The sequence below is a fragment of the Brachyhypopomus gauderio genome, chromosome 8, assembly GCF_052324685.1.
Source record: "Brachyhypopomus gauderio isolate BG-103 chromosome 8, BGAUD_0.2, whole genome shotgun sequence".
Classification (NCBI taxonomy): domain Eukaryota; kingdom Metazoa; phylum Chordata; class Actinopteri; order Gymnotiformes; family Hypopomidae; genus Brachyhypopomus; species Brachyhypopomus gauderio.
Window position 1 is genome coordinate 14,717,409 of NC_135218.1, and position 26,621 is coordinate 14,744,029.

A 26,621-nucleotide genomic window follows, 5' to 3' on the forward strand; every position below is an offset into this window, starting at 1 on the left:
TGAACCGGTGACTGCCTCATGGGTACACAGGACTCACTGATGCATGTGGGGAGCAAACGCTAGCCCATCTGGTCCTGTCCCACAGAAGAGATGCTGTAGCACAAAATGCTGAAGATAATGCCGACTATAATAGAAAAGTGTCAGAACACAGAGCATTACAAATTGCTGTGTATGGATCTGTGTATCTGCAAACTGGCCAATGCTGACCCCTGTACAACAACGGCCACGTCAGCATTGGAGCTGGACCATGGAGCAGTAGAAGATGGCCCGGTCTGATCACTTTTTTAATGTCATGTGGACATCTAAGTGTGTGTGTCACTTATCCGCAGAAATGTGCAACCATCCTAAACACTGTTGTAGTCCAAGTACAAGCCTTCATGACAACAGTAATGACAGTGGCCTCTATTAGCAGGATAATACACCCAGCCACAGAGCAAAGGAATGGTTTGAGGAACATGGCAAAGAGTTCAAAGTGTTGAGTTGGCCTGCAAATTCCCCATATCTCAGTCGAACTGAGTATCTGTGGAATGTGCTGGAAAAATATGTCTGATCCATGGTTGGCCCACCTTGTGTCAGATATGACATACTGTGTTTAATGATGAATTTCATCATTTAAGTGGTTTTTGGCTCTCTAGGCTCTCAGTCTAGAAGGTTTTGTAATTAGTAGGCAGGCATCACACTACAATGCCAAGAATAGTTTTGATGAAACCTTTCAAAATGTTGCCATTAACACACCTATGTTTCATTCCATGGAGAGCTCTATTTCTCTCTATTTATTATCTATTCAAAACAATATATACAATATCTTCCAGGTACAGGACAATTATTTTAACCTCTAATAATTTCTAATCCATTTGCAATTAAAACCTTTAGCAGTTTTATGGACAGTTTTATTATACAGTGTATTGTGTATCCTTGCATCCCGCTTTTAAAGAGATTTCACTGATTTGAGAAATATGACTCATCCAAGCAGAAGCTTGTTTCCACATTTATTGTCATAAAGGCAACGGTTATGATATCAAAGTGACGTCAAGTGACATTAAGCACTCTTACATTAATATATCTGTTTTTATAGAGATCATGTCAAGGACACAGAGTCAGTTTCAGAGTCTTTTTTCAGAATCAAATGAATGACATCCCATTGGCTTCTGCTTTTCTTGACCATAAAAATGAAATAAAGTTAAAACTGTCTGGGCATCACTAAGGGTGATGAGGACTCCAACAATTGATTTCAGTCCCTCTTACCAATACAAAGCAAGACTAACTCTTCACTTATATAAGCAGACGGGCAGAAGGGCATTAGTGCTCCTCGGAGACAACACTTAGGTTTACAGCCCTTCTTGCTGTCCCCTCATTGTTCCCCCATATCTTTTTTTCATAATCATAATATATTTTTCACACACACACACACACACACACACACACACACACACACACACACACACACACACACACACACACACTGTTTCAGTTCTCAGTCTGAAGGATGAGCTGCTTTCTTGCCCCAAACTGCAATTAGTGAAGGCATGTGTCTGGGCAGCTGTAGAGAGCTATGAGAGTCCCAGCTGTGCTGCTTGGGACAGCAGGTGTCCTCCTGCTGGAATTATTCAGATTTCTGGCATAGCAGGAACCGTCCTGCTCATCCTCTAGCAGGAGCATCGTTTCTCAGAGGTAAGGATAATATTGCATGCTTTCTATCCATCATACTCAACACGGTAGCGTAAATGCTTGTACCTCCCAGATGATCAGCTGAAATCTAACAGATCTAGGCTATCACCAACTCATATGCAGATGAGAAATCTTACTGATGATAAATTTAAATTTAATGTTCTGGCCTATGTTCTGTATTGTCCTCCAAATAATGATGATATTTTATCATCTACTATTTATCGAATCCATTTATTTTCTTTACCATAGAAGAGCTGACGAATTGGGGTTTTCTGCATATATGCTAATTTTCCATATGGTAACATTATTACAGCTCATTATTACATTATTACAGCCTGTAAGAAAATTGCAACAGAAGTCTTTCTTCTTTCTGTCTGCATGGGTAAGGAAAACTGGAACAATTCTGTTTTTGTAAGGAAACTGGAACAATTCTCTAGAGAAATAAGTTATGAACACAAGATGTTTGCAAACACACATATTGTACCAGAGCTGTAAGAATGAATCTGTCATCTACTGTAAACTAAACTGATTCAGGGTTCAATATTCTCCTAGAAATCACACAGGCCCTCACAATCCTCTTCTGCATGTTTCTGGCAGGCTAAACAAGCTCAATACAAGCTGATTAGCTGAAAGTCTGAATGATAAGGTGTGTGTGTGTGTGTGTGTGTGTGTGTGTGTGTGTGTGTGTGTGTGTGTGTGTGTGTGTGTGTGTGTGTGTGTGTGTGTGTGTGTGTGTGTGTGTGCATGCATGCATTCGCATGTCTGGTTGTTTTGTATTATTTGTTTGATTTCACACAATTTCATGTATTGTTATTCACGAATGTTTTTAAATTTAGGCTGAAAACTGCAAGGTTAATTAGTACAATCAAAAGCCTGATGTAAAAATTTAGATTTTCCTTGCTTTTTGATTTGTCCAAAACACACAAAATTAAAGCTAAACAATTATATGACTGCAATTCATACAAAGGTGCCTTAAAATTTTTCAAACAATCTTAGCAGAAATGTGCAAACATGCAGTTTTGATGTAATTTTTGAATATCTGTTTGTACAGACACTGTGGACACTGTGGACATGCTTCAGTAGTTTTCCTTAAAATGCCAGATGGCCCGACAGGTGCTTGGTGCCTTGGCCTCTGTAGCTGTATGCAAAGTGCTGATTTGCTCTCAGGATCAATTCTACAAAGGACAGCAAGATATATATATAAGACATGATCATTTTTTCTCAGGCCTACTGTCATTAAAAGTGTTTTTATGATGTAATTATATAACAATTACTTACTGCATTTTTATAATTCAGAAACAAATGGTTTTAGTTGAGGACAAGTTTGAACAAGTAAGCTAGCTACTATCTATCTATCTACACCACCATCAGCCTAACCAAACCCAAGGACCTATGGTTATAGACCATTTTAATGATTGTAGGCATAATGTTCAAACATGCGTGTGAATGTTGAACAAAGATGTAGACACTGAACATAGATTTCTTTATCATTGATTCACTACCCTATGTACAACTGTAGAAGTGGATACAATTGTACATTTTTACATTGTGCATTCATCATGCATTACAAAGTCAAATGGAACACATTCAAATACACCAAATAATATATGAAATCAATTTAATTTAATTAAAGACATCTTCAGAATATCAGTTGTAGAAGGAGTGAATCACGGGAAGTATGCATTGAAATATCTTAAACACCGTTAAGCCAGAAAAATAGCCAGAGAGCATCTGCACTACTGTTTCATTGCAAGAATGTAAATATGTTTTTCTACTGAGTTGAAAAATTAACAAGACCTTCATTTGTCATGCAATGTTAACATATCTAGGTGACTCAAGGGTGCCTCGTGCTGTTTTGACAGCTCACAAGCCAGAGTTCAAGAAAGTGGCCAATTCAGAATACAGACATTGTACATGTGACCTGTGGTGCCATGCCCTTTCTGCTAGCCCAACCAGTCAAGGAAGAGACATGACTTATTCAGTTTTAGAGGGGAGAAAAAAATGTGCTTACATCACTGTCACTGTCTCACTGAAAAGGCCTGCTTGCAGATCCACTGAAGTACTGACAGATAGGCAGCTCCTCGGTCTGGGTTCACCAGTTGCCAGCCGGGCTGTGAAGCTGTAGATCTGTCCATTACATCCACTGGTTCCAGTATAGTCGAGGATGATGAGGAGAGGCATACATGCTGATTGGCAACTGTCCTTTGCTTGCACAGTATTTTTCTATGGTAAACGAACATTCAATCTCAAAACTGAGTTATCAGCGGAAAACACTATTGGCACAGTCTCCTTGCAAATTTAATACAGCATGTAAAGAAGACTGAGCGTCTGGGGTCTTTTCAAATTCACTCGGTCCCAATACATAGCAGTTATATGCCCTCCATAAAAACTGGCAGAGTGCTGCCCATGCATTCAAACATACCGCTTCAGTTTTTCAAGAGGCGCACCGGTGGTTTTACCACGCTAAACCTCCACTTCCGTGCAGCTTTTACTTCACTCTCCTTTTGGCTCCGGGCAGAAAATGAATTTTTGGACAGCTTTTTTTTTCTAAGGATAAGAAAGGATCTATCAGAGAGTGCAGAGTCAGGTGAACTGCAGTTTCTGCTCAACTGGAATAAGCCATTACAGTACCTATTTCTGCTCCTTAAATGTGCATCAAGCCTTCAGAAACTGTCATCTGTTTTGACAAGTGTCACACCAACCATCTTGTTCTCTAAAGGAACTTTATGTTCTGTTCTGGGCTCAGGGCACTGCACAGTCATCAAAATGAGCATTTACACAAAGCCTATGGAATTTCTGTAGCTACAGGTATAAGCATCACTGATGGCATTTTCAAATAAAAGCACACGCTTACCTCAGAAACAATGGTGAAAGGAAAGGTGTCTGACAAATTATCCACTCAGAACATATTCAAAAGGACAGAGCTGTAAAAAGGGCCTTGGGTCTGTGGAAACTGCATCACACTCATATCTAACCTTTGCTATGATCCTGTTGCACTAATAACCATGTTGAAAGGCACTATAGGTCATTGTCAGGTCTTCTGGGTTCTGGCCAGGGAGACATTTCTAAGCGTAAAAGTCGTTTCCACCACAGTAATGAAGAATTACATTTTCTGAATACAGAGAATTGCGTTTTCCAAATAGAGGGAAGGGTTATGTAGTCCAGAGTCATTATCTGATAAATGTAAGCTATTCAATTTGCAAAAAATGTCATTGTAGAGGTTTGAAATCTACATGTTCAGTGCTGATTGGAATCTACATTCTAGGCCTGATTAGGTCACACTGATCAGCCTGAAAAATATTTGAGCAGCCAAAATGGATTTCAAAGACCATCTGAGGCTTTTGGCATCTCCTGTGACAAATCTAAACCAGAGGCTAGAAGCAGTTAGTGCATCAGAAAACGTTTTGCAAGCCAGAAAAGTCAGGATGTACTTAAAAAATATTTTTTCTTTTCATAATATAGAAATGACAGTAAATACATTTTGTGATGAACATTCCATACCAGAACAAGCTGCCCATTAAACCCATTGCACTTTAGACACAATTGGTAAAACACACCTTTGTGACTCACTTCTGAAGCAAGAAAGGGACAAACCTGCTCAGTGTCTGATGGTAACAGTAGTTTTAGACTAAAAGCAGTACCTTTAGACTCATGAAAGATGTCTATTATCAATAGCTGGCAATTTATAAAGAGCAAGGGATTGCTTGATCTTTAAAAGTGTATGCTGTCTTCTCGCCTATAACATTTCAGAAATAACTAACCTATTGTGGGAAGAGGGTGCTTATAATTGAGCTTCTCAGAGCCTAGCCCTGGTACCATGAGGGATAAAAATCATTTATGTAACCTTGAGGAACTCACGAAATTATTGGCATTACATAACGTGTCCCAATTAGCTAAAACGATTTATGCTGCGGATCAACACACTTCTCATAGTCCATAGTCAAACATGGCCAGCCCTCATCTAGCCTTCAAAAAATGAAAAAAAAATCCTTCTGATTTACATCTTACGTGCTGTTATTTCAACAGGCCATTTGCTTTAACCAGGGTTTTTAAATAGAGGTGCTACGAACTGCATATCATTGCACTTTTTCTTTCATTCTCCACAGGGCCTCTGTGAGTGAAGGACTAGGCCTCTGTGTGCCTTCCCACTTTTCTCAGAAACTCACACAGGGGTTATTCTTGATGTGCCATCCTCTGAGGCAGGTTATATGACCGTGTACTTTCTAAGTGGTGAAGCCATCTCCTTTGCAGTCCCTACGGTCGACACCCTATGCTAATTTCCCCAAACTAAAATGCAATGAGCTGTGTCAGCGAGGTAAATCATGCAGCAGTTTTTATCTCGCTGTCATCACAATGTGGCAGATGTATAACGAGCCATTAGAATGATAAATCTGAAACAATATCTCAACGCTATCATATCAGAATTGCCTGTTGAGAACAGAAACACTGTGACCATGTGGAAATAAAAGACTACAGAGGCTACATTAACAAAAAATGGAAATAGGATCATAATATTAAACAGCCACATCCATGCTATAACTGCAATTTGCTGTTGTGATAACCTCTATATGTACCCTATTTCCAGCATTAGATGAATCAATGGGTAGCAATAAAAGTTTGTGAATTGCTGAGCACCAATAACATATGAAAGATAAATTTAATACATACATATGCATTTAACAATCTGGCATATAAATACTAAAATATAAGTACAGACTTGGATATAGTGGCAGTCTGAAACCTTTGGCCTGAAACCTTGAAGAGGATTATATTTGTCACCAAGCAGCTCTTCCCCTCCACAAACCCTGATCAGCACAGCCGCTTCTCCTGGTCGGCCAGTGAAGCTGCTGTCTCCAAGGTTAACAGAGGTATTCACAACACTGCACACAAGAGCTGAAGGGGGAGATGACAGCACAAAAACATCCTTCAACTGAAAACTCTATAGTTTCTGCTCCAGTCTTTTATCGGTCTAGATTGACATCATTACATTTTCAACATATTAATAAATATCAAATACTCAACAGGGAATGAAATGATGAAGAGTTTTGGACTGGAGCTTTAGGAAACTCATTCGACAAGGTAAGTTGACACTAATATATTTTAAGTAGATTCCCTAACATGCATTTAGACTCTGCCTGCTAGCTAGGAAAACGCCTAGTTGATTGAATACAAATGGCTCACCAAAGCCTGCCTGAATTTGACTATATTCAGCCAATCTTAAAGTACGCCTACATAATTTTTAACTGTTCAGTTACTATAGCAACCCAATGAATGCAATGTAGCACGTTATCTGTTGTATTCGTTTTGTATGCTTACGAAATAGCAATATTATCGTGGGTAACTTATTAATGACCAACGGAAGGAAGGATGTGGTACAACTCCTTTTACTCAGTAGCTCAACAACAAGCACACTTACATACAGTGCAATCAATCAATCACCGAACCTAGTGGTCGTGACAGTACCATGCAATCGAGCTCAGATCTCTTGCCAGTGTATATCACATTATCCCTGTAATGGACTCTGTAATGGAATTATTGTTTATTTAAGTTTTTGTTAGATTTAATAGTTTACTACTGTAATAATGTTTTATGACTGTAGTTGAATTTGCTGAGTGATGTCCTATAACTAAACTTTCTTAAAGATGTATCTGTATTTCTTAAGACTTTTGCATTGCATGTCACTTTTTAAAGTGCTTTTGTATCATATTAGATCTTTAGTGAACTCACTTAGTGTTGCATTAACCAAAGTGTTATGTTCACCAAAGTGTTGTCTGTCCTGCTGTGCATCACAGTCTAATCTGTGAGTTGGGAGTCAGCATTATTCAGCATCACACCTACAGCATTATGCAAACAATATTCAAACTGATGAAAGACTCAATTTACCAAGAATTTATTAAAAATATAACTGCAAGTGCATCATTCTGACTCCATGACACAAGATCCTTTTGAACTTAAAATATGGCCCATATTAGAAAATGCTTTACAAAATAATATCATGTGCATATGAGTATTTAGTAAATGAAACTGGGAGCACAACCCAAAAAAATCCAGACCCTGGGCTGGTAAATGCAAATAGGTCAAGGATTCTTGTCATTTAACTTAGTTTCATCATACACATGTCTCAGATCTTTTCCTGGCCTTGCACTTTGAGCACATTGGAGTGTCGTTAATTTGCTATACATTCACTTCATACGGTTCCATGCTCTAAATTATAGTTCACATGAAAGTTATGAAAGACACATTAAGTACTTTTTTCAGACTACTGATACCCTAATCAATTGCTAATGTTTCTTCAAGGTATCACAAAGAAAAGAAATGCATAATTTATAGGTTGTGCTTTTTGGATTAAAGATTTATTTTATTCTTTTATACTCTGGATTCTGAGATTTAGCAGGAAGGCTAGATGAGACTCCTCCCAGCAAAGATAATATACTGTAATTTCCAGTTATTATGGTATGATTTTAAGAGGTTCACTTTTGGAGATATTTACACAACTACGTTCCTTTGGCTACATGACAGATTTATGAACAGAGTTGGTTTTTATGACATCATTATTAAACATAATTCAGGAAAGGAAAATGCATCTACTTATGTTTTTAAGCATCAAAAGAAATGCATTTTGAAAAATGCGTTTCTGAGTTAATTTGTTCTAAAACAGTGTATGTCATTATTATGTTGTAAATCCTCAACACAGAATATACAGTAGCTATGCAGATATGCATTTCAGTGTCATAACAATCTGTTTATGATTATGGTTCCATAAATCTCCCATTGTAGTCAAACATGTTATATTCAGCTACTAAAATATCTGCCACATTAAACATAACTACATCAATAAGTAAACCACCTCATTAACCTGACCATGGATTATAAATATTAGGACCTACTAGTCTCTGTTCTCCCTCAAAAGAACTCAATCATAAAGCACAATATTTCTATACTGCTTTCCAAGTGTAACAGAACCATATAAATTAAAATTTTATAATTTTAATCTCCTAAATTCACTTTCAAACATCTTAATTAGCCAGCACTTTACTCACGACACACTTGCAGCAGATAGATGCCCATGTCAGACAGTATGTGTAACCAGCAATTACCCACTCATTTGCATTCTTATTTCAAGCATTCCCCCCCACCCAACCCTCTTATTTAAGGAACATTTCATCTTCAGAGCTCTGGCTTTACAACTTGCAGGTGAACTATACATTCACTACCGACAGAAAAAAAAACCTCTTGATTAATTTAGAAATAAAAACTAAATAAATTTTTCTAACAGTCATTTTTGCATTATGACACTGGGCCAAGTCTTAAGCACTTCTATTAATTCTTTTGTTCCTAGAAGCGATTAATTAATACATTTCATTAATGACATAATGCAATCCTTCTTTCATTTTCTTTCTTTCTGATTGGAGCATATCCACTGTGGAACAACGAAAAGCAAATTCTCCCTCAAAAAATATCATCTGCAATTTGTCAAGTGTGCCCAGCAGCCATTCCTATAAAGTTAAGTATGTAAAATGTCTTTAAAGGAGAGAAGAACATAATTCATGGACTGCCCTGAACTGGGAACACGAGAATGGTGTGAAGCAGCCAATATAAAAAACACTAGGGCTTACAGAATGCTTTAACGGCCAGCTCTGCTCCTTTATGATCCAGCACATTATCAGGAACCAGGGATGTGTGTTTCAGTGCACATTTGATGATGAGTTTCTTGTGGAATCTACGGTACTCTGAGGTTGTTTTTGATGCTTTTCTGACTTTTAGCTCACTGCTTGCTGACGAGATCATTGGTTTACAAGCCTGAGGGGTAATTCAAGTGTCCTGCCTTTGCTCCTGTGGTGTCATGTCTGCCATGAAAACATAGGGAGTCAGAGCCTTGACTGAGGCCAAATGGCCAGACTGGGGTGCTCACACACACACTGTGTGTTTGTGAATTCACAAACGCCCATGTGTCTATCAAAAACGGCAAATCATTATCTTCAAGCAAACTCATTATCTGATATCTATAACCCTACCTTTAACACAGTTACACAAATGACTATTATTTTGGTATGGGCAAATCTAAATAGTTCAAATATGTTTTCAAAATTTGTCTATCAGTATTTTTTTCTTCCAGTATACTCTGAAGTTATATTTGGTACAGTATGGAACAGCAGTACTAAGGAAAGTGGAGTCCCTCTATGTTGGCAATGTGCTGCAGGACAGTAAACAGAGATGTTCCTAAGACCAAATATAGGCAAAAATATGCACTGTACATTTTAGAAGTGCCTTTGTTCACATTGTAAGTGTAAGACTAGCTTTATTCATGAATAAGTAATATATAAAAAACAAAGATTTTTGGACATACTGATCACCTACAGTAGAAAGATTCCAGATACATATTAGGTCAAATTGGGTCAATGTTGACGGAGATGAAGAATGCCATATCTTACTGATGTTATATGTTATAGCTGCAGTGTAGGATGCTATTAAGGATTTATAAGATATAATTGCAATCATGTAATCATTCTTGTTACAGATTAGGTCAATGTAGTGACATTCTTCTTTAGGATGTTGTTTAGTGGCTTGAATTGCCATGAGAACATTTGTCAAATATCTGCAGCTTTGAGTTATGCCTTTTGGCTCCAGGCAAACCCTCTATCCATTATCTTTACTGAGTATAGCCTTTCTGATTTTTTACATGTCAATTCTGAAGTGAGGACCATTATGATACATCACAGCTTAAATAAGTTTACATGTAATGAACTATGTGCAACTTTATCGGAATGGCAATTGGAGATATAAAGGCTGCATAGTTTAGAACAGGAAAATACAAAAATCATAGTAATGATACAGGTGAGGGTCAAAACCAGAGCTATCAGACCCAAACCCAAGGAGCATAACAAATGACAGCAAAAACAGTCCAGGAGTATAAACAGAAGGCAACAGAAGAAGACAAACAAATCCAGCGGGAACAAGAGAACAAACAAGGAAGTACACAGAATGCTCAACACAGCAGAGGCCACACCGCACAGTGCATGCGTGGAGCAGGAGGGAATAAATCAGGTATGCAGGTGATGAGAAAACAGGTGCCATTAACAGTCCAGTGAAGAGGACCTGGTGAGGTGTCCCAGGGAAGCTGGCGGTTAGTTGCATGGTGAACAGAGGGTGACTGCTTGGCACTTGTATTACAAGTAGAACTAGTGTTTAGTTTCAAATAACAAAAAGGTTTCTATTTTATATAGAAATATATATATATATATATATATATATATATATATATATATATATATATATATATATATATATATATATATAGGCGTTTGTGAGCACATTGTGGCCACATAGGTGAGATTGGTGGAGAATTCTTAATCATTATAATAAATCACATATGATTATTGCATGAAATGTGCAACTGTAATAGGTGAAAATGCCTGAGTCTGCAATACTCAGAAGCTGAACCATTATGAATAAGATTGCATTCAGTGAAAGCCTAATGCACATAAAGCTTATGTTCTAAATAGATTTGTGTGGAATGTTTACAACTTTAACAAAAGATTAATTGGATTAAAGATTAATTGATAATTTTAATTAACAGTAAAATATTTTTTGGCCAACCTCCTCATTAATGATTGCAGTTCCCTAGCACCCAACTGCCATAAAAGCAATTACTGCCTGTGACCTTGTTTTGTGCTTTCAGTGTATCCTGATTATACGTAGCCAGAGAAGTGGCTTGTAGATGATGGGTACCCGCAGACATGTGAGAGGACGTGTTTTTTCATAAGGTTGGCGACATGCAGAGGTAAAAAAGGCATGGCAGGCAGTTGGGATCAAAGGTAGCCAGGTGATTGGCAGAGTTTCCACAGGGCAGCGGCTGATTGAGTCTACTATACAGTGCACCAGTGTGATGTGTGCCCCGGCTGGGACCCGGGTAAAATAAGCAATCAGCATCCTCAGACTCCTGAGATGTTCCACGGCAAGTAGTGTGTATTTCTGTGTATTTGTGTGTGCACACATCTACTCTTGTGTGCATGTGGCATTTGGGCATGTCTGCATGGGTGTGTGCATGTACGTAAGGGGGACAGGAAGTTTGGTTCGTACCGACCTCCTAATTAGGAGTCATACAGGAGCTCGCCAATCGTGTCCTTGCTTTAACCTTTCTTCTAATAGATTATCCACTGTTTGGTGGTGTGGAGCAGTGTGGGAGCCCCCCACCCAGATGATCATTCAGGTCAAATGCTCGAGGGTGGGAAGTCACCACACGGACAGCAGATGAGTGCTCACTCTGAGGACCCTGCTGTACACATGGGCATCAAGTGGACAGCTTGCTGCTATTTTCCTTTAAAGAAGAGTGGTGTTTAGTATGCAGAGAGTGAAGTTCATTACAGTTAAGAGACTCTGCACTCAGCCAGATGGTCAGACAAGCATGGAGTGCCACCTCTTGGTTGTGCATGTGCAAACATCAGCACCCAAAAGCAATTTCATGAAAATTGTGAGGGAGAATATATGGACTTATGGGCAGAGAGTGTTCACACATAGCATTATCCCGTGGGAAACTTTAATAACAATAGACTGGGGAAAGAACTCCCAAAACTGAATGCCTCTTGTGCCATTCGAGAGGGTAAAACATGGACACGTTGTTCTATATAAAGAGCTGTTTTCATTACAGTCTGAGAACAGAAGCTAGTGACTTGAATGAGAACACACTGACACTAAAGTCATATATCACCTTTTCAAAGACAACCCTGCTCCAACTAGAACTCACCACTACACTGTGTACTTAATTCTGTTTCATAAACCTCTGTGAATGAAATATAAAGATTCTTTAGCAGTCTTAAATGTACAAAAAAGAGACTTGTCACCTGGATCTGTGCAAAACCATGAAGTATGCAGATGACACTTTGAACATAGACATGCATTTAGCTGTACAGCATTTAGATGGACCGGGCTTTACAGAAAGATTCTGTTTGTCTCTGCATTTAATACAATAATCCCACAGCTTCTACAAACCAAGCTGTCCCAGCTGTCTGTGTCTGACTCCATCTGTCGATGTATCACTGATTTCCTGATGGAGAGGAACCAGTGCGTGAGGCTGGCGTTGAACACCACTGTCTCTAGCCCACCTATGACTGCACACCAGAGGATCTCTACGTATAGCTCTTCACAACACAACATGACAACACTCATCAGTCATATGAGTAATGGTGTGAGACTGCATATGTAGAACTGCTAGTGTCATGAAATGGAGAAACTCCACCAATATGGAACTAAACACTGTGAAAAATTAGGACATGTTCAGCAGAACTCACTCACTCCTACTTACCTGAATCTATGGCTCAGTGGTCACCACAGCAGACACTTTCAAATTTCTTGGTAAAACAATATTCTCAAACAGGACACCAACTCCATGTTAAATACCTCATCATCCAGGTACATGATATACATTGTAGACATTAATTGTACAATTCTACTGAGCCATTAGATAATACTTATGATTATTTAATTTATTTTAGTGTCAATTTGCCCAATACTTAGTTTTAGACTTTTAGACACCCCACACATAACAGTGTAAGAAAGGTGTACATGGATTGTTATTCTTCTAAAAGTACTTTGAACCTAATACATGTCAATAGTTCATATGGTAAGACCCCAAGTGCATTCATTATTCTTTGCTCTTAAAAACTAACTGCATGATAAAACATCCCATATCTTTGTGTGTCTGCTGAGATGCATTTCATTGTCTTATATGTGTTGTAGCTTAATAAACATACAATCAAAACTTGTTGCAATAAGAGGGAAAGCTATTTAACTAGCTTTCCTGCAAGGTTTTAACTAGCCAACAAGGTTTTCAATATCGTGGATGTTTTTTTACCACCAATTTATTTTTTCTTTTTTGGAAAGCTTTCATAAATCCTTCCAGCTCCATCATCTAGCATATAGATGCCTTTCAGTAAGACCTAAACAATAACAGACAGGAACAACGTCTTCTCTGAAGGTGCATCAACTCTTCTTCAGCCTTAGCAGGACAGTATTAGCCCTGCTAGAAGTTTAGAAGTTGTCTAAATACCAGACCTCTATTTTGCGTATGTGTATCACATTCCTCTACGTCTCTTTTTAACTACTGATATTTTGTAATGTAATGTCAACATTTCCTATTTGATGTATTTTATAGCCATATTTAACATCAGCATGACCTTCAGCGATGTATACCTGTATTATAACATATATAAATCCATATACGTGTGCTATATCCCAAGTGGATAATACAGTGACTTAATGCCTAGGAGATCCAAAGTTTTCTGAATAATAAGAGTGGATAAATTACTATTATGGCCAAAAGGCCTTCAAGCAGTAACGTACCACAATCCAATCATACTATTGCAGAAGTCATGTTGGCTGGAGGATGGAGGGCTCATTAAAGAGCTTAAAGCTGGGATCCCTTCCAACTTACCCGGTAACCTGCTAAGCTCTTCTACTATGTGAATCCCCAAGTGAATGACATCAAACCAAGCTATGCTGTGACCGCAATTAGCAGATTCAAAAATGTTGCTTCTTTTCATCCAGCATTGGTAAGCTGTTACAACACAACTTTGCGGTCTTTCAGAAGATCAAAAATTGGCTGATTAACAGTACTGAAAAGATGATATCTCCTTCTGTATTTAAAGCTAAACTTGAGGCTAAAGCTACACAAACTACACTTTACTCAAACTACACATTTACATTTTCATTTACATTTACGGCATTTAGCAGATGCTCTTATGCAGAGCGACTTACAAAGTGCTTTGCACTTTACACATTATATCATACCATACTAAGTATAGTGCTGAGCTGGGCATTTGTACTTCTGTCTGGTGGTACAAAGAGTTTGCAATTTAAATGTAACTGAATGAGTGCCAAAGATATTTTAATTTAAATAATAACAGTATATAATAACAGCATGCTTAATTTGAGAGCCAAATATACCATGCATGTTAAAAGCACTAACCTAAGATTTTGATTAAAATTTTAATATTTCAGATGCTGACTGCATTTTCAAGTGATAAGTTGCTGTACATCAGAGGTATTGGAACTGAACAGCACAAAAAAGAGAAAATATCCAGTAAACTGCTGTGGGCGCAAATGCCTTGTTGATGCCAGAGGTCAGAGGAGAATGGCCAGACTGGTTCAAGCTGATAGAACGGCAACAGTAATTCAAATAACCAGTGGTTACAACCGAGGAATGCAGAAGAGTATCTCTGAACGCACAACACATCAAACCTTGTGGTGGATGGGCCACAGCAGCAGAATACCACACTGGGTGCTACTCCTGTCAGCTAAGAACAGGAAACTGAGGGTACAATTTGCACAGGCTCACCAAAATTGGACAATAGAAGATTGGTAAAACATTGCCTAATCTGATTAGTCTCATTTTCTGCTGCAACATTCAGATGGTAGGGTCAGAATTTGGCATCAACAACATGAAAGCATGGATCCATCCTGCCTTGCATCAACAGTTCAGGCTTGTGGTGGTGGTGCAATGGTGTGGGATACACTTTGGGCCCATTAGTACCAATTGAGCATCTTGTGAATGCCACAGCCTACCAGAGTATTGTTGCTGACCATGTCCATCCATTTATGACCAGTGTTGGGAATGTTACTTTAAAAAAGTAATTAGTTATAGTTACTCACTACTTGTTCAAAAAAGTAACTGAGTTAGTAACTGAATTACTCTATAATAAAAGTAACTCGTTACCAGGGAAAGTAACTATTTGCGTTACAGCAAAGGTTAAAAAGGTTATATGCCAATTAATTAAGTTTTTTTTAAAGCAGTTTTCAGAGTCAGTTGAAATATGAGTAGTATGTGTAGATCAGAAAATTGTTTAACTTTTGATATTTATTGCACATCCACAGACCAGTGCAGGATAAAATCCTTTAAAATCCCAAAATCTTTGGAAAAAAAAAGCAAAAGTAAACAGTTACACTATATAAAGTGCATTTACATCTATGAAATTAAATTAAATTCTCTCAACCTGAGACAACTGGTTTGTTTACAACAGAAGTAAACTTAACAATAAAACCTCTATTCTTAATTAAATAAATCAAATACCCAGTCTGGTAGACATTCAGGAACTTCAAGTATTTTCTTAAATAATGTTTATATCGCCTTGAAAGTTCTAGTTTTCTTCGGCTTGCACCTGACGCCATTTCTGCCTCTTCTCCGCTTGTGTCGTGTCACTCGCTTGCTTCGGCGCGCGTGTAAAAACACTGGCTCTGATTGGCTACCATAACGCTGCCTTAGCCAAACGCTTACTGACTTGTTAAGTTAAACAGGTGTTACACCGAGAACTGTGACCTATCGAGATCTGTTACTCCTCACTAGCCTGGGCAGCGGTCCGCTCGCATTAGTATATCAATATATAGTAACGCACCGCTTTTAATGACCAGTAACGTCAACGGCGTTGTAACGAAAGGAAAAGTAACTAATTATATTATCCCGTTACTGACAAAATGACGACGTTACCTAACGCCGTTATTTTTAACGGCGTTATTCGCAACACTGTTTATGACCACATCTTCTGATGGCTACTTCCAGCAGGATAACGCACCATGTCATAAAGCATGAACAGTGTTGGGGAGTAAGGAATTACATGTAACGACGTTACGTAATTTAATTACAAAAAAAGTGTAACTGTAATTCGTTAGTTACAATGAGAAAATATGTAATTCAGTTACAGTTACTTCTGGAAAAATTAAGAATTACAATTTTAGTTACATTAAAAAAATATAAACAAAAACCTTTGTGAAATATTTAATGATATTTTTATTGCTTTGCGCCCTGTATCGCCGTTTCCCGCTTGTTTCTGTGCTGGAGCAGCAAGCGCACGGTTCAGTTTCAGCTCAAACAGCAATAATGACCGACGCCTTCACTGGACATTTAAGGAGCATTTGTTTTGTTTTCGTGTTGTCAATAAATGTGAACCATGTGCCACCATCGGCAACTATTTGTGATTATGCCAAGCCTTTGTGTAAATTTCGGAGTTTGGAGGTCTATTTCCGATCAGAAGGCCACTACTATTGAGGTTGTAAGCGAGCTAACAGCAAGGTATGCCGATGTTGGGAATTTTCTTCTCCGACCCAGACGGGCCCCAACACCGCCCCGATGAACCGACTGGTTTTTTGACTGAGTGGTCCAAGCAAAGTCTTGACAACAAAAGTTCTTTTAAAATGATTTATATAGAATATTAATGAATGCAATATAATAGAAGTATTCGTGGTACAAACTCTTCAGTGCACTGGTGCTAGTTGCCTAGGAATCTACCTAACCCAAGTGGATCTCAGCAGTGTCCAAGCGAAAAAGCCTGTCGTGCTGGGCGATGTCCTTTCTTTCATACTCTCTGTCCATAAGTTTCGAATTGTTAAGTTTCGATAACTCCCCAATCCTGGCTGCTCTCCATGGAAAATCACCTGCTCCTCTTCTCCCAGCCTGTGTGCCTGGTTATCTAAAAACTGCTTGCTACACATCCTGCACTGAATAGGCCCCTTCTGTTCTCCTCAAGGCCACTGAGGCCTCCTTACTCCTGCTTTCCCACAGTCTTCCTGAAAAACACTAAATTGACACATCAAGTTATTAGCCTTTAATTTTCTTTTTTCCAACATTCCCCCTTTTAGACCAAAACATTGGTCTAACTCTAGTCTAATACTAAAATCTATCTAGCCCAGTGCACTTATTAAAAGAAAGACAATCATAAAAATCCCTAAATGTGTATACATTCATAGTGTGACTATGTCAGTTAGTACAACGTCTATGTGTTCTTTTATGTGATTGGTGGGTTCTGGATCACTCCCCAGTCGTGGGCCGAGACCTTTCAGACTATTCGGAGATGCCCCCCTTCATCTCCCACGGTCTCGTGATTTGACGTTGTCCCCGAGACCCAGGTCCCGCCTGGTGGGAGATCACCTCGACCCGTTCTATTAATGTGCCCATGTGTCATGCATATTACTTTTAAGCTAGTGAATCAGCTTTCATGTGCTGTTGGTTGTGCTCTAATGTGTGGTGCGTCTTCATTCTTCATCAGTCGCTGACGCTGCCAATACCTACAAAGCAAGCATAATTAATCAAAAACAACAAGTTTTTCACACAGAATCGTCTTCTTCAGATGATATGTCATCATCATCCTCCGCCATCAGTGGCATGGTGTATGGTGGTGGGTTCTTTGCGTCCCCCTTCTCAATCGCGGCTGTGATCAACCTTTGGGTGAGAGATCTGATACATGGTATACAACAACATCCACAAATAACAACAATTGCAATAAACACTGCTACTGACATAAACAAGGACATAATCAGTGCCTTCCATTTCCCAAACACCTTCGTGAACCACTCCTCCATGGGGTTACTGATACCTGAGGCCTCCTGCATCTCCTTAGATAAAGCCTTCAGTCCGTCCAGAGCTCTGGTCACCGACCCGTCCGGTGCGGTGTTATTGGGAATGAAGGTACAACAGTTGTCGCCAAACATGAAACATACACCCCCTTTTTCCGCCAGGAGCATATCTAGAGCCATTCTGTTTTGTACGGCCATCAGTGAGGTAGCTCTCAGTTGTTCGCTCAGCCCCTCTATTGCGTCTCTCGTTAGGTTGGTTAATCTTAGTACATTGTAATGGACAAAGTTGATCCTATCTACATTCTTGTTCGGTGTTACTGGAAACAAGGCTGATATAATTGGAATGTTCTCAAAGCCCGTAGCTATTTGATCAACTAGCTTGTATTCATTGGGAAACCCCCGAGGCACTCCTATGGAGTCAATGTATGTTGGTGACCCTATGGACAAATCAAAGGCGTCACGCTTCTTTCTCCCTTGGGCTATAGCAGGCTGCGGTGTGATTTCCCTCAGCCCTATCATTGTTATTGGTGTGATTAGTCTAACCATAGCACAGATTCCTTTAGCTTTTCCTGGTATTAATGCCAACAGAGTGTGTCCTCCGCAGTACCACCAGATCCCTGCCCGGGCTACTCTCCCTATCCCCGGGACCTTCGTTGTGGCGTTACACCAATCTGGTTCAATTTCTCCCACACTCATGATTGCGTCTTTCTCGGTCAAGTTAAAACATTGGTACTGTCCTTTAAGTTTTACTGGCACGAAAGGAGCGTTACCTCCTTCCAAATTTTTGACGTACGGAAAAATACTGTCCAGGCTGGAACAATTTGAGGTCGCAATGCTTTTCACCTTAGTTAAATTCAACATACACTGATATCCTACTGGATCTGTTTCAGGATTCAGTGGGGCTGGTGAGGTCATTAACGCGGGTCGGGCCGCTGCACAGGCCACACAACCTTCTAACCCATTTTCTCTACTGTTTTGTTCTAGCCATGACAACCACAAATTCGAGCCGCTGTAACCGGTTGCTAATTCTATTAACTGCTGGGACGATAATTTAGTGAAATCTGTGGTTAGAGTGAACTTATCTGCTGAATCCTCCACCTCTTTTATTTTTGCCTCAGGTTTTGCTGGGCTGAGTGGCTTGGGTTTGGCTAAATAGCTGAGTTTAATTATTCCCCATATGTCACGTCCTGATTGTTCCACCCCCAGGGTGAAGTACAACGGTCTGTTATTACCCCATATCTGCCCATTCCATTTGACAGAAAAAGTTACTGGATTTTGGGACACGTGATAGTCTCGCTGAAACGACACATCGACCCACCATTTGCTCAAAGAGGTCGTGGACGGGTTACCTTTCTTATCTCCTAATGTCGGTTTCCATCTCCCCGAGTACTTTATCACTGACCCCCAACCAGGACACCAGTCTGCACTATAGAAACTCCCCCTTCCATGACAGCCCGCATTAACTTGATTGGTCCAACATATGTACAAATCACATCCTCTGTATGAGGCATTGGCTCCCCCGCAGTCCACTACCTCACATAAGTCAAAAGTCCAGCTCGAGGCTGTACCATCTCTATAACTCAACTCCACACCTCCGTATGTCCGTACACACCGGTCCTTGGACTGTCCTACTGGCCTGGTTCCAGCTCCTCTTGGTTTTCTTACTTTAAAGTCTATTTTCTCTGGTTTGGTCGCGTTTACTAGCGGGTTAGGGCTGTGGATCTCATCGGGCCTCACCTCTTTGCAGACAGTGTGATTGTCGTCCCACTGACACAAAGTTACGTTCACGTTATTGGGTTGTTTCTGATTTCCTACACTAAATATTACCACCGCTCCTATTATCACCGCGGCTAGAAATGTTCCCCCCCATAGCCAAGTCCATGTTCTCAAGGTTAATCTCCCTACTCTAACATATTGTTGGTACTGAGCCTCATCTGGACGTCCGACACGTCCCGACAACATGTCTCTTATTTCCCACAGTTCCATCCTAGGATGGAAGATGGTGCACCACCACCTTGGTACCGGTTGGTTTAAGTAAAGTTTTAATGATTGGTTTCACAGTCCTCCAGTCTAATCCGTCTAGTCCACAACCCAGCTTTGGTATGGCTAGAGCGTTAATGTTCAATGATATTAACAATGTGGCCAGGTGTTGTATGCTTGAAATCAGATCTCCTAATTCTGGCTTCTCCCTGTAGTATCTTTTGGTCACTAAATGGAATATAATGTGTGTCTGTGTGGTTTGTGTGGCACACTTGCCTATGGGCACCTTGGCTATACCTGTAGTGCCAAACGCTTGTCTGATCTGCAGAGCCACTCCAGCTCCCAGGTTCAGGTCCGCGCTCACACAGTGTGCTATAGCCTCACAGTCAGTCTCCAACAGGTCTCCTTCACCTTCCTCCCACCAGTCCTCGGCTGTGATGTATTCTCTGTAAAAAGCTACACTGGGGTCGGTACTCACCACTAACTCCTTCCCTGGGGCTTCTCCTGTCTCCTCCAGGTGTGTCTTGATCTCTCCTGTGGTTCTTGTTGGTTCTTTTGCTGCAACACAGTGTGAAATGTGGTACCAAGTCTTACCTTTGTCTTTCCTCACTTTCACTGAGTGCTCGTTGGCACCTTCGACCTCCCACGGGCCTGTCCACCGTGGCTCGTTCCACTTCCTCTTGTGCACCTTGATCCTTACCCAATCCCCTGGCTTCACCTTCACCTTGGGTGATTCCAGGTCTTCTTCTCCTTTTTCCTGTTGAACAGACTTATTGATTTCACAAAGCAATTTGGTTAATTCTCTCATGTACTCTGACATCTCCTGTTCCTGGATTTCCAAAGCTGGTCCCTCAATCCTTGGTCGAGGGCACCCTGGCATGGGTCGTCCTGTCATGAGCTGGTGTGGTGAGAGATTGTATTCTCCCGTGGGGGTCGCTCTCATGGACATCAACACTAGTGGCAGCGCCTGAACCCAGTCCATGTCTCCTGCTGCGCACACCTTGGCCAGTTTAGTCTTAATGGTCTGGTTGGCTCTTTCCACCAACCCCTGTGACTGTGGGTGGTAGACAGTGCCAAACTTGTGGGTTAGGCCCAGCTTTTGTTCTACTTCTGCCAAGTGTTTGTTATCAAAGTGGGACCCATTGTCACTCCTAATCACTTTTGGTAGGCCGTACCTGGGAATCAACTCATTTTGCAACCATTTTATGACTGATTTTGAATCTTCCTTTTTGGTGGGTATAGCTTCTACCCACTTGGTGAATCTGTCTACCATGACCAGCAGGTACCTGTACCCCCTTACCCTGTTGTCTGGCCCCATGTCTGTGTGATCGATCACAATCTCCTCAAATGGCCCCGTGGGCACTGGGTATCCTCCAATTCTCACCCGGTATGGTTTCTTCACATTGTATGACTGACAGATATCGCATTCGCTCACGTATTGCTTCACGTGGTCTCTGAGGTATGGATGCCACCATAAACATTCTAATTTGGTCACCATGGCCGACACTCCGGAGTGAGTAGGCCCATGTGCTTCGCATAGTATCAATTTCATCTTCTCTAAGGGCAAAACTACTCTCCCTTCTGGACTCCTCCAGAGTCCTTTAATGACTGTGGCTCCCCGGTCTATCCACAATTGCTTCTCATAGACCGTGGCTTGTTCTTGGATCTGTGCCAGGTGGCTCTCCGTCAACTCAGGCATGTTATGAGTTTCCAGCAACAACAAGCTCTGTGGGTTGTACCCTCCAGCAGCTTTGGCTGCTCTGTCAGCAGCTTCATTACCTCTAGAAACAAAACTGTCATTACCCTGATGTCCTCTTACCTTTATCACTGCCACTTCTTTGGGTAACATGATAGCTTCACTCAACTCATGTACTGCTCTCAAATGTTCGATTGGCTGTCCTGTGGCATTAGTGTACCCATTATCCATCCACCTGACTAGTTCATGGTGGATGACCCCGTGCACGTATGCTGAATCTGTGTAAATGTTCACAATCTGACCTGACGCGTGTTCCAGTGCTCTAGTGAGTGCGACCATTTCTGCCAGCTGAGCTGAAGCTGGTTGTGGAACCACTCCTGATTCCACTTCCTCCCACTCTTCCCCACACGCTTGTACCACAGCGTAAGAGGCCTTCAGTTCGTTACCTTGTCTCCAACAACTCCCATCTGAACAGAGTTCCCATGCTCCTGGTTTAGTAATTCTGACCTTGTGCAGTTCTGGTCTGAGCTGAATGTATCTTTCTGTGGCGTCAGCGCAGTCATGTGGTGTCGCATCTTCGGCTACTTCAATGTTATCAGTCAGATTCACAGATTCACAAGTTGTACGTGCAGTGTTGTACGTGATGTGTGGCTGTGTGAGTATGGCTTTTATCTTGTTCTGTCGTGCTCTTGACAAAGAAAAGGCTTGTGAGTTTATGAACGCCATTACTCCGTGATTGGTGCTGACTATTAGTGGGTGACACATTACCAAGTGTGCTGTCTTCTCTATCGCTGTGGTGAGTCCTGCCGTGTATGTTGTGCATGGTCCTGTTCCTATCACTGGTTGATCTAATTTGGAACTGTGAAAAAATAAAATGTTCCTTCCTTCACTCTCCCCCTTCTGAAAGAGACAAGCATGAACATGATTGTCTCTTACAGAAACGTTTAAATGAAAAGGTTGTGTGTAGTCTGGTGCTGCTAATTCAGTAGCGCTAGCAAGTGCTTGTTTCAGAGTTATAAAATCCCTCTCTGCCTCAACCGTCCAGTCAAGCTCCACCTTCCCGTTACTCAGACCTTTTGACACTGCGAGTTTTCTGAGGCTGTGAGCTAAATCACTGTAGTTAGGTATGTAGTTGCGGCAGTAGCCTGTCAGGCCTAAAAATGACATCATTTGGGACACTGTAGTGGGCTTTGGAAATGACAGTATTGACTGTCTCTGATTTGGAGTCAGGGTGTGACCTTTGTGTGAGATGTTTCTCCCCAGAAAGGTGACCATCGGCCTGGCCACCTGGAGTTTTGACTTGTTCACTTTGTAACCTAATTCAGCTAACAATGTTAGAATGGTTATGGTGTCTCCAAGGCACTTATCAGGTGAAGTACTAGCTATTAACAAATCGTCCACGAACTGTATTAGTACGGTGTTAGAGTCAATCAAATCATTGTCAGTTAATCTAGACAGATCTTTCAACAGACATTGATTGAAGATGCCTGGTGAGTCTTTGTAGCCTTGAGGTAGCCTGTTGTATGTGTACTGTTGACCTTTAAAGGTAAACGCAAAAATGTCTTTCACATTCTCATCAATTGGTATAGAAAAGAAAGCATTAGCTAAATCTATGCATGAAAAGCTGCAGTGTTCAGTCGTCAGGTTCTGCAAAGATCGATAGGGGTCAGGTACTGGTATGTTCTCAGTTACAGTGACATCATTAATGCGCCTCAAATCATGCACCATACGATACTCATCTTTTCCAGGTTTTTTAACAGGTAGTATGGGCGTGTTCCACGGTGACGTCGTGGGTTTCAGAACTCCAACTTTGATTAAATCTGCAATGGTGTCTGTAATACCTGCCATGGCTTCTGGCTTGATTCGGTACTGTGGCTGATGAACGACTGTTTCTCCTGGCTTTAACCTAATAGGAGCCATGTGGTGTGATGCACATCCTACATCTACCTTTGTCGTGGTCCACAAGTTGGCTGGGACCGTCTCTAGTTGTTCTTTGGCCTGGGGGTGATCCAACAGTGCTCTGCCGTGTGTGGCTGTCAGGGGCTGGTTACAGAAGTACGCCAAGTCACTGGTGTCACATGCGACTCTCCAGTACTTACCATCCGACGTACCCTCTACCCCTGGCAGACAGGTTGGGCGAAACTGTTCCTTCATGGCAGTGGCCAGCATGGGGCCCAGCTCACGAGGTTCGTGTCCAGCCGAGACCAACAGCGAGACATGTGGTAGTGAATCCTGCTGGTCCGGGTTTCTCCAGTACGTCATCTGTTCTCCTGTTAACACAACTAGTGCAGCCACACCTTCAGGTCCAACAATCATTGATTCACAAATTATATTTTGTAATTGACCTTCAATGTTATTCCACAGCTGTCCGTAAACCCCATCCTCCCCTCTGATGTAATTAAAAGTGCAGTGTGTGCTGTCTATTGGTGGGGTCATACTCTGAAGTGACAGGAACCATGGTTTCCATAAATTAAACGTGTAAAGCAAATTTTTTGCAGTTGCTTGTTCCTCAGGATGTTGTAATGTGGCCCAGTAAATGTGAGCTGGGCCGTCTGCTGCTTGTTGATTAAGTATTCTGAGGCGCTCATCGTGGTTGGTGACAGAGACAGCTAATTTACCTTCACTCGGTGTGCATTCAATAATGGCTGAAAATTGACACAACAAATCTCTACCTAACAAATTAATTGGGCACTGTTCTGAAAACAAAAATGTGTGCTCGACCTGTGGGCCTGAGCCCACTGACACCTTCAAGGGCACAGTCAGTGGCTGCAGTGTAGTTTTTCCCAGAAATCCAGTAGTGGATAGTGACATCTTCGACAAGTAGCCTTTCCACTTCCTGTCTGTTAAGACTGACGTGGTGGCTCCCGTGTCGACTAAGAACTCCACTGGCTCCCCCTCCACCAATAGACATACAACTGGTTCACTGCATGTGGGGGAACTGGACATCGGGCAGCTTCATTGGCCACCAGGTGGCGCTGGCATGTATTGCATGCCAGGAGGCACGACCTGTTGTCCTTGTGTGAGTGCGGGTTTCTGCTGGTAATTTACATTTTGGGGTTGCTGGTACTGTATTGGCTGTTGGTACTGTACTGGTTGTTGCTGCTGTATTGGCTGTTGCTGCTGATACTGCATTGGCTGCTGGTACTGCATCATCGGACAATCTCTTGCCCAGTGGTCCATCTGGCCACAACTAAAACAGCCGTTGCTTTGTGTGGTTTGGAAGTTCCCTACTCTGCCTCCCCTGAATCTACCTTTGGCTCTGCCTCTGCCTCGGTATGGGCCTGCCTGGGCGTAGTAACCGGGCTGTTGTGGCACCGCCCAGCTGTTGACCTGTTGTGGCATAACATAAGGTTGCATCATGGGTTGTATGGGTTGCATCACTGGTTGCGCGGGCGGCTCTACGGCCACTGCCTGTACAGAAGTGTCTTCCTTTGACACTAATTGCTTTTTAGGCTTTGAATTGTCCCTTTCCCTTAACAATTTTAGTAATGCATCTTTCATCAACTTATCGGTGTTTCCGCCCTTCTCTAGCTGTCTCGCATGTTCTTTTTCCAACTTAGCTTCTTCCTGCCTGATGGCTTTCTCCACTTCCCAGACCACTCTCTCTGCTCTGTCCAGCGTCTGCTCCAAACGGGTGGGGCCACTCAGACTCAAACTCTCAGCCATCCGCTGTTCAATTCTTTGCAATGCGTTATTTAACTCTGTTTCTCTAGTTTTCTCGCGCACACAGTCTTCAAGCCTCTTTAGTCTACTCTCCATTTTATCCATAGCCATGTCACTAATAACTTCCATTACCACTTGTCTCCCCTCTTCACATTCACGCTCTCTCACTGATTTTGGACGTGCAGAAGCCCCGTCCACACCAACGTCACTCATTTCACTCACGGACACTGGCGCCATCAGCGCTGCACGCGGACGTTGAGGAGCACCGGGTTCACACGCTTTTTCTGCATAGGGAGGGGGCACAGGGGGTTCTGTCTTTTTGGTTTCAACTCGTTCTTTATCATTAATATTTTGACAAATTTTTCGAAATGTTCTCACATACGACAAATAAGTTTCAGCTTCTTCCAGCTGGTTTTTGCGCTTTTGCTTAGTTAGGGCTCCGCTAGCCTCTAATCTTTTTTTCTTTTTATTAACCCGTGTGACCCAATGCTTCTCGATCTGCTCCCAATCAACCTGAGACACACCGCGATCGTCCGGGTCTGGCCACAACCCTTCGGATCGCATCTTCTCAAAACATTTTTTCACATACATCACTGTGTCCGACCTCATTTTCGGCACAGCACGTTTCTCCATAGTATCAACCAAATAATCCTCCAAACCCTTAATATTATCCATGATATAACTCCGGTTTTTAGACTACTTCCAAATTACTTTTGCTTCGATTCGATTCAGTAAATTTTAAAACTTTTTCGTTGTACTCACTAGCACTTTAATACCCCCGAATTAATTCAGTAAACTTTATCACTTTATCGTCGTGTTCGCAAGCGCTTTAATTCGCCAGCGCGCACCCCAAGGGCAGACAGACACAAGTTAATATCTCCACACTCCAAACAACTCCAGCTCAACACAGCTCGCGCGAGTTTCACTTCCAGCACTTAAATCGTACGTTTACGGAGCGTCATAAACCAAATTATAATTTCATGCATGAAAATATATAATTTTTGTTTTACACTTTAACCTCTTATGAAATGTTTCTCTTGTGCTTGTGTACACAATGATGAACGTCTTTCTTGGGGGCTCATGCAATTTACTCAGGGGTTCAAATGTCCTCTCATAAGAGGCTCATGGATTTATGGGCGTAGGTTTGTAAGTCCCCCAATGAAAGGCTCTCAAGTTTTATTATAGCACGTATGCTCAAACAATTTATACAGGTCTTTATTCAACATAAAACCACACGGTACATGAAAACCAACCCAACACTGCAATTTTGCAA